General features: G+C 37.7%; 1 protein-coding gene across 1 annotated transcript in view; it reads left to right on the top strand.

Moving 5' to 3' along the window:
- Nucleotides 1-253: 253 nt before the first annotated feature.
- Nucleotides 254-18,073, top strand: part of gpr174 (G protein-coupled receptor 174) — a 45,131-nt gene continuing 27,311 nt past the window's right edge. The window contains exon 1 of the mRNA XM_056472867.1: nucleotides 254-451. The gene's annotated coding sequence lies outside the window, so the exon portion shown is untranslated. The remainder of the gene's footprint in view (nucleotides 452-18,073) is intronic.

Consider the following 18,073-nt stretch of genomic DNA (forward strand, 5'->3'; position numbering starts at 1 on the left):
ATAACACATGCCTTAACACTGAAGTAAAGTAAAAACATCATCTATTAAAATAAAATGTCATAATAAGCACAGATCAGGCAACACTGTACAGTATGGGAAACAGCAGAAGTGGGTGTTTTTAATGAAGCAACAGAACACTGTACACTCCCCCACAGGAAACTACAAATGAAATAAACCAGTCAGTGTCTGTGAGCTGACAGACAAACAGAAAGTGCTGTGCTTTGAGATACATAAAATTATATTTAAAAATACGGAAAACGACATTAAAATGATTTCAAAGGTAATGTGTCGTGTCTCAGTCTAAAGTGGAAGTAACGCAGATGGTGAGAAATAAGGAATCTGCCTGCTGAAATGCTCTCTGCTTTGCCGTTGAGATCACATGTTCGTGGGTTGATGTGTTCCTGTCAGCCATTCATGCGAAAAGGGGTATTCAAGTGCTTCTTTTAATAAGGTAAGATACTCTTTTTATTTAACAAGAGTAAGTCAGACCATTATGTTCCTGTTAATTACGGTAGACCTAATTCTAAAATCTACTTCACTTATTGTTAACAAATTCTACGTGTTCTTCTGAGCTTACAGACTTCTTCTGAGTCTTCGTCTTGGTTTTTTTTTTGTCTGTTTTAGAGACATTTATACTCTTAAAAGTACACAGATTTACTCATTGAGATTTTGTTAAAGTCAACAAAATACTCTGGAAGTTATATTCACTTACTATCACTGCTTTGACATAATAATAATAATAATAATAATAATAATAATAATAATAATAATAATAATAATAAGAAGAAGAAGAAGAAGAAGAAGAAGAAGAAGCAGAATTATAATAATAATAATTATTATTATTATTATTATCTGTTTTATTTGGTCAAATTAATCCCAGTGGTTGGAGCAAACAGACAAAAAAAAGACATTTCTTAAGTCTCAAATTCCCTCGTGTTATTCTCAGATTCTGGGTGAGAGGGTATGAACTTCAGTTCTTTGGCCGAAATGTTCTCTTAAGTTCTACTGTCAATGTCTTTACACTTAACAAAATCTTCAGTCTCTTTCTGTGTAACTTCTACCATCATCTCCCTTCAAACCAACAGCTATTTCAACAGATATCACAACAAAATTAAAAAGTTTCATAGCATTCTCACCTCAATCCAAAATGTAGACAAAAAGTGTTTTCTTTTTAATCTATGCTAATTAGTCAACTATTCATATAGGTTATGACAATTATGCTGACATCTCCACATGTCATAGATCCATCTGTTTTGCTAATACGTGTTTATGGAAGTGTGTTCAGTGCAATCATTTATGCATTCTGACTGGGGAACATCAATAATCAATAGCAGAGAAGTAATAGAGAATGGGTTTACTGTAAAATGCAGTGCAAGATGAAGTCACAGTGAAATGTGGGGGGTGATATACACATATTAGTATGGAAAGTCCCATAGAGGGATAAATGACGTGCTCTCATTCATGAAAAATTGGCCTCTGAAATGGTACCCACAAAGTAGTCAGTCGGGGGTGTAAAGGTAGAACATTGTTAATGGAAGATAACTGTGAGAGTTTTCTCCAATATTAAAAGAACAATATGCAAAACAACATTATCTTACTTATCTCAAAAAACAGACAAACCTTTATAGGATCAGCTGGACGAAATGCAAATTTTGTGTAATAATGTTCAAGGTTTCATTAGCATGAAATTCAACATGAATGCTAAAGGAACTCAAAAGAATCTATTCATAACCTAATTCATTACACATTTTGCTTGTGAAATTTAGAATTGAACATGAATTATACAAAAACTGACATTCAGTTTTTTGTTTTTCACATGCCAGTGAAGAAAAAAACTTTTTTTCAGGTTTTGCATATGCGTGCACAAGATCCACATCAGTAGTGGACCTGGTGTCACGCATGTATTCACTGACAGCTTTTCAAGTGTTTCTTTTTAGTTTGTTTCATATAAATTTTGCTTTAATTTCAATTTGGATTTTAAAAACAAACATTTTTTAATTAATTTTCCCTAGTCCCATACTAAAAAAATTCTGGTTGCCTTAAATTGTTAAGCTGAATCAAATTAACTTAATGTCCTCTATTTTAACGATCTAAGCACAAAGTCTAAAGTACATGGTGCAAAAGCATTAAGGGCATGTCCGAATACACTTTTACTATTTTAGGGACAGAAAAATACACTCTGCGCCACGGCGCATGGTCTAACAGGGTTGTGCTTATTCTCTTAATGAGTTATGGGTGTGTTTTGAGTATAAACCAATCAGAGTCTCATCCTCCATTCCCTTTAAGAATCAGTTGCGTCGTGGCGGACTTTGTAAGTCGAAAAACTGAACACTTCACTAGCGTGAAAACAGTTTAACAGAGCATCTGCAGAGCGAGGATAAAGAATGAGCCTCCTCCAATCTGCCTTTACTTTCTCTTTCTCTCTTTCGTGGAAACTGTGTTGTACGCACAGACCTCCCATAGCCTACATATTTAATTTAATTGGTTTAGCGCAAATAATTGTTTTAAACAATGAGCCTTAAAACACCTCTTTTCGAGACTTGAACACCCATGAGACCACAAAGTGGCGCAAATGGATTTGCTATTTAAACAATGTGGCAAAAACAGGAAATTTAAGGTTGTGTTGGTCTGAAAATAGCAACACATCTGGGCAAACACGTTTTGTGCCTTATTGCACTGGGTGTATGATAGGGCCCTTTGAGTTCATAGAACTTATATTATGTTAAATTGACGTAAAACAGCGTGCGTAACTTATAAAATTAAGTTACAGTATGATTAACTTAGTTTAATAGGGTTATAGTGAACTGAAAACATATGTTGTCATGACTAATGGATCATATAATTTTTTACAGTGCTATGCTTGTTTAAGTATTAATATGAGCACATCTACTAGTTATTTGGGGAAAATGTGAATTAGTAAATTCAAAGGTCTTAAAATGTGCTAAATTAAATGACTGTAAATCTTTTTTTAGGAATGGGTTTGTTTATAAATGTAATTTGTATCACTATATCTGTGCATGCAAGAAGTAGGCTACGATGTGCATTTCCTAGCTGGCATCATCATCATCAAATTGAGATCTAACATTAGCATCAAAAAAACATGTAAAAAATCCATTACAGTAAAGTTCTTTTCCCATTGTAACAGTTCTAACAGAACAGTCCAGATAAGTTTATGGATGCCAATTTTAGATCTTGATTTGATGTTGTTTTGACATCATGGTAGTTTACATGCATTCAAATCCAGTGTGAATTTGGAATTGAAGCTTTCAGGTGATAAAACTTTTCTTAGATTATTTTGGTGGTCAAAATGATATCAATGAGTGGATGTCAAATGGATGTCAAGGTTTTGACATCAAATCGATTAACATTTTTGACATGTCTTTTATGTAGTGTTTAAATTAGTGTTTAATGTGTGTTTTTGATGTAGTTTTGACATTAAGGTGCCTGTTGGGTTGTTTTTGCTTTTGACAATATTGTTGATGTTTTTTGTAGTCATGGTTTGACTGTTGACTGTATCCCTAGAGCTAAAGAAATTTTTGGAGTTTGGAAATTTGGAATTTTTTGTTAATATTCTAGTTAGTGTTTTATCACACAGTGCGGTATACAGTTTGCCGCTTCCTGATTTTTTATTTTATGCATGTTTGTCACACTTTATTGCACACCACTGTACGTAAAATCAAGTCATAATATACATAATAGAGTTTGACAATCACTTTTAATTTTTATTAAACAGAATTTTGGAGTGGCACGATGGCTCAGTAGTTAGGCAAGACAAGTTTATTTACATTTCATACACATTGATAATTCAAAGTCTTTACATAAACAGGAATAAAAGAAACAAGAAAATAAAATGAATTAAAGAATTAAAAATGATTAAAAACAGATAAAACAGATTAAAATGTGTTTAAACATGTTTTAAAAGAATGAAAAAGAAAAGAAAGACATAATAGTGCGATCTGTCACACGTAACACAGTACTCATTCAGTAAAGACACAGCTAAACAGATGTGTTTTCAGCCTTGATTTGAATGTACCTAATGTTGGAGCACATCTGATCATGTCTGGAAGCTGTAGGAGGGGATTCACTCTGCATTGACTGTACTCTTGAAATTTCTAATTTACTTGATCCTAAAGATCTGAGTGATCTGTTAGGTTTGTATTCAGTCACCATATCTGTAATATATTGAGGTACTAGGCCATTTAGTGATATATAGACAAGTAATAATACTTTAAAATCTATTCTAAATGTAACTGGGAGCCAGTGTAAAGACTTGAGGACAGGTGTGATGTGCTCAGATGTTCTGGTTCTGGTCAGATTCCTGGCAGCAGCATTCTGAATGAGCTGCAACTGGGAAACTGGGAAAGCCAGTGAGGAGACCATTACAGTAATCCACCCTGCTGCTGATAAAAGCAGAAACAAATTTCTCACAAGTCCTCACTGGAAACGAAGCATCTAAATCTTGCTGTGTTTTTGAGATGGTAGTATGCTGATTTACTTACTGCTTTGACATGATTACTCAAATTAAGCTATGACTCCAGAATCACACTAAGATTTTTGAAATTTTTTGTTAGCAATGACAAGAAGGTTGCTGGTTTCTTTGTGAAGTTTAAATGTTCTCCCCATGCTCGCATGGGTTTTCTATGGGTTTTCTTTGGTTTCCCCCACAGTCCAAAGAGGGTAAAAGTAAATTGTCCATAATGAATAAACGTGTGTGTGAATGAGAGAGTGTAGATGTTGCAGCTGAAAGGGCATCTGCTAAATAAAACATATTCCAGAGTAACTGGCGGTTTATTCCGCTGTGGCACCCCCTAATGAATCAGGGACTAAGCTGAAGGAGAACGAGTGAGTAAGCAGAACTTGATACTAATTTTGAATGCATCATCAATTTGAATTGACGTGTAGTCACATAATGTGTTGTGGTTTTGTGGCTATTGCATAGCCAACAGTGCATCCCAACTTGGTACCCTGTTAAACGCAAACCAGCATACAAAAGACTCTGTTTCTGCTTATCAGTTTGAGAAATTATGCTGAAGATGGATAATAGTAGAAATTAAGTGGACTGTAAAAAATGTAACTGTAAAATTACAGTAGATTACAGATTTAATAAGACATTTTGACCCTAAACTATAAAACCAGTCATAAGAGTGCTTTTTTTTGCTGAATAAATAAGCTTAATGTATGACTTTTAGGACAGGACAATATTTGTCCAAGAAACAATTATTTAAATATCTGGAATCTGAGGGTTATAAAAATCTAAATATTGATAAAAACACCTTTAATGGGCACCTATGGTGAAAAATCTACTTTACAAGCTGTTTGGACACAAATGTGTGTAAGTATAGTGTATAAACTGTCATATTGGGGTGAAATAAACACACCCAGTGCTTTTTTTTTTTCAAATTTAACAACATAAAAACGGTGGACCAATTGGAGCGGTTTTCAGATCGACCGCAACTTTACGTAGGAGTGCGGTACCCCCGCCCACCTATATTGATTGACAGCTGCGCGCATTAACATGTCCTGGTAGTCACGTGTATAATCATATCAACAAGAGAGGACGAACGCAAAGCAGCCGGGAATAAAAGGTCTGTTCAGTTCCCTAGGATCATCAATCATCAAACATGATCAAGAGTGAGTTTTACAAGTTTAAAATGTTTTAAAACAGAGCATGTTTGCAATGAACTACAACGATGCACTTCAGTCTCACTTCATCAGCACAGCTGAGTGTCAGAACAATTATAAAAGAAGACGCTTCAATCCCGGTTTGTGGAGGTTAAATCAGGTTTATTTTGTACGTTAACATAACAGATATCCATACAGCAGTGGAGATTACCAGTATCATGTCACATATGCGTGCAAAAAGAGTGCAAAGCTTAACCCGCTGTCTCTTGCTCTGTGTGTGTGTGTGTGTGTGTGTGTGTGTGTGTGTGTCTGCGCTATATGTGTGTGTGTGTTTGTCTACGCTATGTGTGTGTGTGTTTGTCTACGCTATGTGTGTGTGTGTGTGTGTGTCCTCGCTGTGTGTGTGCGTGAACTTTGTAATGACATTGTGTGTGACTCATTGTTGCAACTCCACAAAAAAGGCATCAAATACTGATTGTTAAAGTTCTTACTGTAGTATTTCTCACACACGTTACGTGAGATCTGCTTCCTGAGGCAGCCAAGGGCGGCGATTGTTGACAGGCACGTGGGAACAGTGGGCGGGGAGGACTAGCCTTAAAGGCCTAGTACAAAAAAACAACAGCAACAACTTTTTTTCAGCTATAATATAGACACTTCAAACAGATATAATAAATAATCTGATGGGTGTTTTGAGCTGAAACTTTACAGACACAATCTAGGGACACTAAAGACTTATATTAAATATGAAAAAAGGTGTAACCTATGTGCCCTTTAAAGTTGTCTACATGTAGTGCTTAGAAATGCCCTTTACTAATCAAACAATGAGATTTGATATTTTTCTAGAAGGACATTTACAAAAAATATAACGATGGAAGATTATTTTTACTAAAACCTACTAGAACCTAATCAGAGCAACTCAGGCTCATTCTGATTATTGTACTCCATATACATTTCTGGAGAGCACCAAATATGTCCCAGGATCTTTTTTTTTTGTTTGTTTTTGTTTTCGCAAATCCACCATAAGCTGATGTGTATCTTTTTGAGATCTCTCATTTCTCTTGCGAGTGCCATTTGAACTGACTGACTGACCGATACCCCCACCGACCCCCTTCCCTAAAGCCAACCGATAGTGTTTTAAACAGCACTGACTGACCAGCGCCCACACTGTTCCCTGAACACAACTGACAGTAATCCAGAAAAAGAAAAGCCCTCCCATCAGCCTGATTTTCCCACGTTTACAAATTTCACCACATTCTCACCCTGTTATTTACTTGTTTGTTTTATTTTTTGGCTTTTGTCTTTGTCTTACCTACTTTCTGGAACTGTTCTTCACCGAACTTGAACCCCATTATCACGGTTAACTCTACTCTGCATCTCAAATCCTTGTACGTGTAGGTGACAAGCCACTGGACAAACTGGTAACAGTGGAAAAGTCATCCACATGGAGATAAGTGGTCAACTGGTAAGCGTGAAAAAGGAACAGCATCATACCACCCCATAGCGTTTATTTAAAAGACGAAATGCAACCATACGCTCCTCTGGCTACATAATTCATGATTTCTAGAAATGTATATAGGACTACGTTTTCAGAACACTAAATAGCAGTCCAAAGAAATGCATAGAAATATTTACTGTGGCAAAATAAGACTTCCCAAAGGGTGTTTGATGTGCTTACATGGGAGTCAGTAATGTCCTGCAAGTAGACAGGCTAACCTGTCTCAGGTATGGAAGCTGATGGGTTATGCAGTTCCGAATGGAGCTTGTTAAAGAGGTCCTATTACGCATTATAAAAGGTCATATTATGGTTTTGTGGGTCTCCAACAACAGATTGATGTGCATGGAATTATTTTACCCAGTTGTTCCAATGACTGCCATATAATTTGTTCAGTGATTCATTTGGTCATCTGCGTTTAGTGCGAGATGAAAAGGAAATGCCCACCAGGGCTTGTCAAGACAAGGTTGAAGCAACAACCAGCCATGGTGCAGAGTACATGTGTAAGCCTAATGCAGGAATGCATTAAAGCAATGCAGTTAAACACCAGCGTATTGGGTTCAAGTTTTCCCAGATCCTGCGCCTCATATAGGCAATGTTTCATCACCACAAAACGCTAAAAATCTGAAATCATGAAAATTCATATAAACAACTCAAAGTTGACACTTTTATTTTAGAATCAATAGTTTTAAAACATGGTGCACTTTCAGATTTAAACCTCAGTAGGCCTATGTTTTATTCGAGCAATGACTTTGTCTTATTTGTGCAAAAAATATGTTAAAAAGTGTCATGTTGGGGGCGTGTCCACAGTTCGCTGATTTATGGGTGTGTTGCTTCACATGTAAATTAGTTTCGGCTTCCCGCCAACGTAACAAGGGGGCGGGGCCATGAGCTTCTCCGCTCTGCGTTTGCAACAGAGTCTGACAAGCAGACAGAGAAGGAGCTGGAGTGAGAGGTTCAGCATTCAGTCGTACATGTACGACTCGGACACAGACCAAGCAGAGAGTACAAAATCATTTGTGTCTTTGTACAGTTTTACAGCCAACTGTGTGCTAGTTTCAAGTGCCGAGAAAGTACACAGAAACTAATAACCACGCACACTGAATTAACTTTGACTAAGGCACTGGATGCGCCGCTCATAGCCGCGACACGGCACACCAGACACTCTCTGTAGCGCGGTAGATACATGAAGTGTCCCGAATCGTCGCACCACGCATTTTTGAATTCTAAACATATGTTTTTTGTAGCGATCCGCAGCGCCCAGCCATCGACTTGAGTGTACCCTGATAGAAACCTATGTTTAGAATTCTAAAACGCATGCTAGTTAAGATCACAGGGAGCTTCTGGGATCGCGGGAAATGCAAATGGCTGAAGTATAAGGTAGACTCAATGAGAAGTACACATGTTTGCAAACCTACCTAAAGATACAACCAATAATTCCGATTAGAGCGATAATGTAGAGAATATTGCTCTTGTGTTGAGCCCAATGAGCCTTGCATCTAAAAATAGAGCTAGCATGTTCCTTTAGTGATATCGCTTTGACTCACGCTGAAAATGGAGGACGTGAATCAACAAACTGAGGATATGATGACGCGCCTGTCAATCAATATTGGTGGGCGGGGGGGCCGCACTCCTACGTAAAGTTGTGGTCGGTTTGAAAACTGCTCCAAATGGTCCACCGTTTTTTATGTTGTTAAATTGAAAAAAAAGCACTGGGTGTGCTTATATCACCCCAATATGACAGTCTATAACAGCTTGAAAAGTAGATTTTTTACCATAGGTGCCCTTTAAGGCAACAAGACAATTTGACAAATAAAAAATTAAATGAACCCTGAGACTGGTTGCTCACTGCAGCAAAGAATGAATGGGCCTGGTCATTACCTGGATGGGTGACAACCTGGGAAATCTAGGGTGCTGTTTATAGCAGTGTATTTTCATTTAAAACAGCATTTCAAAATACAATCTCCATCCACACTATGCAGCCTAAAATGCAAGACCCATGACCATTCACGTTCACTGGACTCATGCATATTTTGCTGCCATCCGTACTTGCAGTCTACTATTTGCTTAATGGCAATAGGAGAGAGGCTTGGTGGATCATGGAAGTCCAGAAGACCAGTCCGAGAGTGATTGTCCATCTGTACTGAAATAGACAACACTGAAACACAGACATTTCCAAACTAAAACTGTTTGTTCTTTGTACGTGGATTACTCAGTTAGCTGGATTTGGTTATTGACGATTTGACACGATTCAGGATCATTTCGTTCTTTTGTTTCGTTTTAAGTTCAAAAATGGATGACGCGGTGGCATGGATCGGTCAGTTGGCAGTTCTGTGTGGAGTTTGCATGTTCTCCCCACGTTCGCATGGGTTTCCTCCGGGTGCTCCGGTTTCCCCCACAAGTCCAAAGACATGCGGTATAGGTGAATTGGGTAGGCTAAATTGTCTGTAGTGTATGTGTGTAAATGAGTGTGTGTGAATGTTTTCCAGTGATGGGTTGCAGCTGGAAGGGCATCCGCTGCGTAAAACATGTGCTGGATAAGTTGGCGGTTCATTCAGCTGTGGTGACCCCAGATTAATAAAGGGACTAAGCCGAAAAGAAAATCAATGAATGAAGTTAAAAATATATATTTTAATAAAACTTATGCAATCTGCACTCCGAAATAAAAGTACAAAGACTGCCACCTGGTAGTTCAAAGAGAAAATTTATTGATATGAACCTTTCAGATACAAACGCGTACAATCACTTTAGTACAATTTGTGTATGCTAATAGACATGCACAATATGCAACTTTTTTTTAAAGGAATAATACACTTATGCATTCATGAACATGTTTTGAAAGTTAATATGACGGTGATTTGATGCTTCACAAAAGTTGCAGACACCTTTACCAATATCAAAATGCTTTTGTGATGCAAAATTAATTTAAACATCCAGTTATTCTTTACACCAATTAAGAAACCGGCTACTATAATAATACTATGGCTACTATAATAAAGAAAATCCGCTCTAACTGTAAAACTAAATAAATTGCTGAATACTCTTGACACATGAAAGTGTAAAGCCTGTAGCCCACAACAAAGGTGGAAAGGTATTGCGTATCATATTTAACAAATCATTTACTATGAATTTTATGTAATTTAGCTCACATGGATAATCGAATATTAATCAGATTATGTCATTATGCTGCTGTGCTGTCAGCCAATCGTTGCATTGCTGATCATGATTTCGTGGATAGATAGATCTGTCCTTCACAACACCATGCAGAGATCTCAGATCAATTCATCCAGACAGTTTAATATGATTCACGAACTTGTTTGAAGAATCAAATTAGCCAGAGTTCAGTTATCAGTTATCAAGATTAAAAGATCCAGGATCTGCCAAATCATCTTAGATCATTTAAGACCCAGGGTCTTTAGCACTTTGTTTGTTTGTTAGACTTTATTATTCCCAAAGGGAAATTCACATGTCACAGCAGAGCTCTCCATACTAAAAATATATCAAATAAGTTACATATGTATAAAAACAATAATAAAAATTCAATTCATACTGCACACCTTAGTTTCAAACAACGAGTAGACACTTGTCCATATCAATTAAGCATAATTCATCTAGTATGATTTTTGTTATACAATCCAATCACTGTTGGTAGAAATGATTTCTTGTATCTTTCTCTGCAACACCGGGGTTGAATTAATCTTGCACTAATAGAGCTTGCACACACTTGGACTGTATCAAAAAAGGGATGATTTTCGTCGTTCATCATACTGACAAATTTGTCCATCATTCGATTATGAGCAATCTCTTCTTTACTGGGTAGTACACACCCCACAACAGAACCTGCCCTTTTTATAAGCTTATTTAATTTGTTTTTCTCCTTCTCCAACAGTCCCCCTCCCCAGCACGTTGCAGCATACAGGGTCACAGAAAACACAAAAGTTTTTAATAGTGTCTGACACACAACACTCACAGGTCAAATCCCAGAATAGTGCCGATAGAATAAAAAACATGCTTTTTGGCACCGTGGCTCAGTGGTTTGCACTGTCGCCTCACAGCAAGAAGGTTGCTTATTCGAGTCCCGGCTGGGTCAGTTGATATATCTGTGTGAAGTTTGCATGTTCTCTCAGTGTTGGCGTAAGTTTCCTCCGGGTGCTAATTATTTTATTTGTGGAAGCCATACTACTTTTACTTTGACTATTCTACTTCCCTGACTGTGTTTTTTTGCTCTTAAGTTTGCTCCATAGCTGTCTTCTCACAAAGTTTATTTAAAAAAAAAAGAGTAATGAGGACAGATAAAGAATTTCATTTTTTCATTTTTTGTTAAAATATAAAATATTTTTTAAATATTACACGCTTCATTTAGGAGTACTGGGACAATGCTACAGTATACATATACTTTGGACATATTTTGAATTCTCCATAAAAACTCTCAGTCTCATGCACTAATTATATCTACACTTTACCCAACCCATAAACCTAACCCTCACAGTGCCGTCACATGCATCATTAACATCTACACCTACCACAACCATAAACCTACCCCTCAGAGTGACGTCACATGCGCTAATTACATCTACACCTACCACAACCCATAAATGTACCTCTCATAGTGACGTCACATGCGCTAATTGCATCTACACCTACCACAACCCATAAACCTACCCCTCATAGTGGCGTCACATGTGCTAATTGCATCTACACCTACCACAACCCATAAACCTACCCCTCATAGTGACGTCACATTCGCTAATTGCATCTACACCTTACCCAACCCATAAAACTAACCCTCACAGTGACATCACATGCGTTATTACATCTACACCTATCAAAACCCATAAACCTACCCCTCACAGTGACATCACATGCGCTAATTACATCTACACCTACCACAACCCATAAACGTACCCCTCATAGCGAAGTCACATGTGCTAATTGCATCTACACCTTACCAAAGACTATATAATACACAAGACATTCGTATAAGACAAGTCACTCGTATACTTCTGAATGGGGAAAAGTGACATCACATGCACTAATTACATCTACACCTATCAAAACCCATAAACCTACCCCTCATAGTGACGTCACATGCGCTAATTGCATCTACACCTTACCCAACCCATAAAACTTACCCTCACAGTGACATCACGTGCGTTAATTACATCACCACAACCCATAAACCTACCCCTCACAGTGACGTCACATGTGCTAATTACATCTACACCTACCACAACCCATAAACCTACCCCTCATAGTGATGTCACATGCGCTAATTACATCTACACCTATCAAAACCCATAAACCTACCCCTCACAGTGACGTCACATGTGCTAATTACATCTACACCTACCACAACCCATAAACGTACCCCTCATAGCGACGTCACATGCGCTAATTGCATCTACACCTTACCCAACCCATAAAACTTACCCTCACAGTGACATCACGTGCGTTAATTACATCACCACAACCCATAAACCTACCCCTCACAGTGACGTCACATGTGCTAATTACATCTACACCTACCACAACCCATAAACCTACCCCTCATAGTGATGTCACATGCGCTAATTACATCTACACCTATCAAAACCCATAAACCTACCCCTCACAGTGACGTCACATGTGCTAATTACATCTACACCTACCACAACCCATAAACGTACCCCTCATAGCGACGTCACATGTGCTAATTGCATCTACACCTTACCAAAGACTATATAATACACAAGACATTCGTAAAAGACAAGTCACTCGTTTACTTATGAATGGGGAAAAGTGACGTCACATGTGCTAATTACATCTACACCAACCACAACCAAATTTACCCCTCACAGTGACGTCACATGCACTAATTACATCTACACCTATCAAGACCCAACCCATAAACCCATAAATCTCTCACAGTGACGTCACGTCTACTAATTACATCTACAACTACCACAACCCATAAACCTATTCCTCACAGTGACGTCACATGCACTAATTGCATCCACACCTACCACAACCCATAAACCTACACCTCACAGTGACATCACATGCGCGATTAACACCCACACCCACCACAACCCATAAACCTACCCCTCACAGTGACATCACATGTACTATTAACACCTACACCTTACCCAACCCATAAAACTATCACTCACAGTGACATCACATGTGCTAATTACATACACACCCACCACAACCCATAAACTTATCCTGATGAATGCACATGTGCATCTATACCTTACCAAAGACTATATAATACACAAGACATGTCACTCGTATACTTCTGAATGGGGAAAAGTGTAACTGTCAATATGGCGATTGAAGCCCTGCCTTCTAGTACAGGAGCCAATCAGAGATTGCTATATGGCAAATAAAGCCTGCCTTCTAGTACAGAAGCCAAACAGCGATCGCTATAGAATGACAATTCTCCAGGGGAGGGGCTCAGACCAGACTTGAGTTTCTGCTGATTTTGTGTGATACGAACATTTAGAAATGAAACTAAAGAGACAGTTGTTGTTTAGTTTTATTTGTTATTTGTACAAATGTAATCGTAAGCTTGACAAGTAGTTTTGGAGAATTTGATGTTTCTCCATTCAAACAGAACGGCCAAGCATACTGCCCGAGAGGCATTTCAAAGATGGCCGCCAAGTGAAATGACTTGCCTTAAAAGGACTTTGACCTTACCCAAACCATAAACCTACCCCTCACAGTGATGTCACATGTGCTAATTACATCTACACCTACCACAACCCAAAAACCTACCCCTCACAGTAATGTCACATGCACTATTGACAACTAGACCTACCACAAGCCATAAACCTTTCCTTCACAGTGACGTCACATGCACAATTACCATCTACATCTACACCTGCCACAACCCATAAACCCACTCCTCACAGTGACGTCACATGCGCTATTAACATCTACACCTACCACAACATATAAACGTACCCCTCACAGTGATGTGACGTCCACTAATTGCATCTACACCTTACCCAGCCCATAAACCTACCCCTCACAGTAGGCTCGTTTGAGATGGCCAAAATCTGCGCAGAATCGATCACCGGTTATCACCGCAAGATGCATGCCGGTTAGAAATGTGTCCGAGTTCCTTCGCCTCGCTCTGATGTCACGCTGACGTGTGCCAAAAACTCTTGCGATGGCTAGGCGAGTACCTCGGATTGATCAGTCGGCAGCAGTCGCTCTCCAAAGACTGCGCTCATCAAAAGCATGATGGGAAACTACTGGCTGACGACACCGCTTAATGCTTATTGGATGAAACTGACAAACTACACTTTATTATAGCATGTCAATATAATAAACCCCTGAAGAATGTATTTGTCAAACAAACATTTGTCATGACTTGTCACTAAATGCATCTTGCTGTAGCTACTTAATTTTTAATGTAGCCAAATAAGATTTTTTGAAAGCTTTCTTGCTGTATAAGCTGTTTATTTTGTCATTCTTTTAACATTTGTTGAATATACAGATTTATATTTTAAATACACCCTTTTAAGTAATGAGCTGTTCATCTTCTGTGATTCTGACCATCTTTTTGTAAAAACAGTGATATTTCAATTGCATCCACTCCCACATTGAAAAAAATACTATAGTAAGTTATAGGAATACTATAGTGTTTTTGAAACATATTATAAAAATAGCCTATTTAATTACTAAAGTTGCTCTGGTATGACAACAACTATAAACATAACCCAATACTGAAAAAACATGCTCAAAAACGCTATAATATTTACTATAAATCACCATAGTATTTTTTTCATGAGGTCATTCATCTGCGATAAAAAACGCGAACGCGATCTCCGCCGCTGGTGACGTTTCCCGGCGGCAAAACAGCGAGATTCGGGAAGTTTCCGACTTCTGATATATTTTTGAGCCCTCCACTTACTGCAGACGCCTGCTCTCATTTACAATGCAGTCAAGGCGCACCTCAAACGAGCTTAGTGACATCACATGCACAATTAACATCTATATCTACCACAACCCATAAACCTACCCCTCACAGTGACGTCACATGTGCTAATTACATCTACACCTTGCCTAATCCATAAACCTACCCCTCACAAAATTTGCCCACTGGCCTCTGTCCATCATGGCTTTCTAACCATCCCCATTTCATAATTGGCTTCATCACTCTGTCTCCTCTCCACCAATCAGTTAGTGTGTGGTGCGCGGCAGTGGTGTAGTCCTAAAAAAATAGGTGGTGTACTATTACCCACCCAATCCAAATTTTAAAAGTAGGCAAAGAAACGACGAAAGTCAATGTATCTTTGATTCATTTGATATATATATATATATATATATATATATATATATATATATATATATATATATATATATATATATATATATATATAAATATATATACACTGCACAGCTGTGGTTTGCTGACTAACTAAAAAACGAGTTCAGGAGCGGGATTCTACCACCGTTTTTATATCAAATTTAAAGGGGACTGAGGCGGTCATTTAGTAGTTTACAGGTAATCGCAAAGGTGTTAGGGGGGCTGAATGGAGGGCTAAAGCGATGCCCATGCTGTTTTATAATTTTACTTAAACGTTTCGGCGAGACTTCATTCAGCTGATTTGTTGTGATCTTCGAAAAACTCAAATACTCAATACACGAAAATTAGGGAAGTCTAATCACCAAAACAAGTGAGTATACAGAGAGTATGATCCTTAGAAGTCGGCATACTGAGTATACAGTAGGTGAGAGTTCAAAGTGGCTATTACCGCCGTGGCTTATACCGCCGCCGTTTGAAATAAATGCTGCTCTGTTTTTAGTGTAAGACCGCAGTTTGTGAAAAAGCCGCCAGGGGGCGCAAAGGGACGGGATGCGAACGGAAAGAAATAGCCTTTACAGCAGCTCTCTCTCTCTCTCTCTCTCTCTCTCTCTCTCTCTCTCTCTCTCTCTCTCTCTCTCTCTCTCTCTCTCTCTATATATATATATATATATATATATATATATATATATATATATATATATATATATAATTATGTATTTATTTAATTATATATAATTATAAATATATTCTTAATAAACTTCCCAGCCACAAATATTAAAAAAACACAACTTGTATTAAAACTGGGCAAGGATTAGAAAGAATACGATGATTGTTATATAATTTAAAATGTTATTCCTCTTGTCCAATTTCTTTATGCACATTTTTTCACTCGCTACTCTGCCAGGAACTTCGCCGCTAGAGAGCACCTTCAAAAATCTCAATCTCATGGCTCATTCTTCACGAATATAGAATTAAAATAATGCCGCGTTTGGTTCATTGTGCATCCCGCGGGTGCAACCAACAAGAATTGTGCATTTTAGTTTAACTTTTTGAGCGTTAAAAGCAGTTCGGTGTTAGTTTTTATTTAAATATATCAAGCCGAAACTAAACAGCGCATTCTCTCCGCCTCCTCGTTCATAACCAGCGGGACCGGGACAACTGCTGAAGCAGGCAATAGAGAAACTCCGTCATTCATCATAATCTTTCTTAGCTGATGTTTCGGAGTCGAAAGAATATATTAAAGAAAAATGTTCTTTTAACAGTCCCTATATATTTTATCTTTTTCTTTCTTATTTTCCTGTCATTTCTCTTCAGCAAATTATATTTTTTAAAGCTGCTTGATTCTTTTAAAACCGAAAGCAGAGCCCGTCAATTGGTGTTTTTCCATAAGATACGTTTATCCTACGATAATTTATCCTCTGATCCTTTTGCATAAAGGTTTTAATAAAAAAAAAAACAGGTCACTTAATTACTTTCGATGTGCTAAAATATTTGTTAAACGAATGTTATTTAAAAAAAAAAAGCATATGCACATATTACAATTGTAAAATGCATGGTCTAATCAGAAATAAAGGAAATTAGTTATATTTAATGCATAAAATAGGCTAGCCTTTTTATAAATTGAGTTTAATTGATTTGAAACTTTTAATTGCATTTAACGTCCTGTATAAATAATAAAAATTGCATCAGATTGACGAAAAAACGAATATTAATACCTGCAAACAGGGCCACGGTTACTTTTTTTTCACTGACTGGCATGACTGGCAAACGCGTCAGAAAAAAAAACTGCTGAATCTCTGCGAATATTTGGTTAACTTATAAAACAAATGGTTTAGTGATGTTAGTAATGCATAGAAAAATGCAAAGCAGAATTCTCCTGAGCTCATTAAACCACTGATGACAGCGACAGAATCACTGGCCCACTACGTTCTTACGAACATTTTTTTTTTATTAAAGGTATTATTTCATTGACCTGAACATAACCAGTTATAATATAATTACTAACCCATCCTCTAAAGCAGGCAACACTCTATTCAGCTATGTTTTGTGTTTTTACTTAGAAATATTTTCTTTTTGGCGAATGCTTGGAGCGTAATATAGATATTTTAAATAACAGGTAGTAGGGGTGGGCGGTACACCGGTGTCATAGTCATCACCGGTGTGACATTGCGCCACGACATGGATTTTCTAATACTGTCAGTACCGTAATAAATCAATTATGCGCCTTGAACGGCTGCATTTACATCAATAATAGCTAATTCTAAATAATAAGGCATTCAATTTTCTTCAAACGTTCAGTTGTGGTCTGAATACATGTCCTTATACTACAGGGCTCGAAATTGCAACCATTTTGGTCGCATGAGCGCCCGAAATTTAATCTATGCCCCCTTATAATATATTTGGGAGCATTTGTGTGTCTGAATATAATGAACAGGGAGCTTTTGTTACTGCAGGAAATACAAACGACTGAAGAGTGAAAAGTGCACAGGTTTGCAAACCTCCCCTAAAGTTATAATAATAATAATGGCGCAGATGACAGCGATCATAACATGAGGTAAATGTTGATCCGCCAGCTGAGATCAATCGAGTGTTTTCGGAGAAGGTGCCCGAATCTTGATGCGTTGCATTCACCGCGTGTTCAGCGCAAATGTCCGCTAAATATA

This window comes from Danio aesculapii, chromosome 14, assembly GCF_903798145.1.
Source record: "Danio aesculapii chromosome 14, fDanAes4.1, whole genome shotgun sequence".
In the NCBI taxonomy this organism is placed as follows: Eukaryota; Metazoa; Chordata; class Actinopteri; order Cypriniformes; family Danionidae; genus Danio; species Danio aesculapii.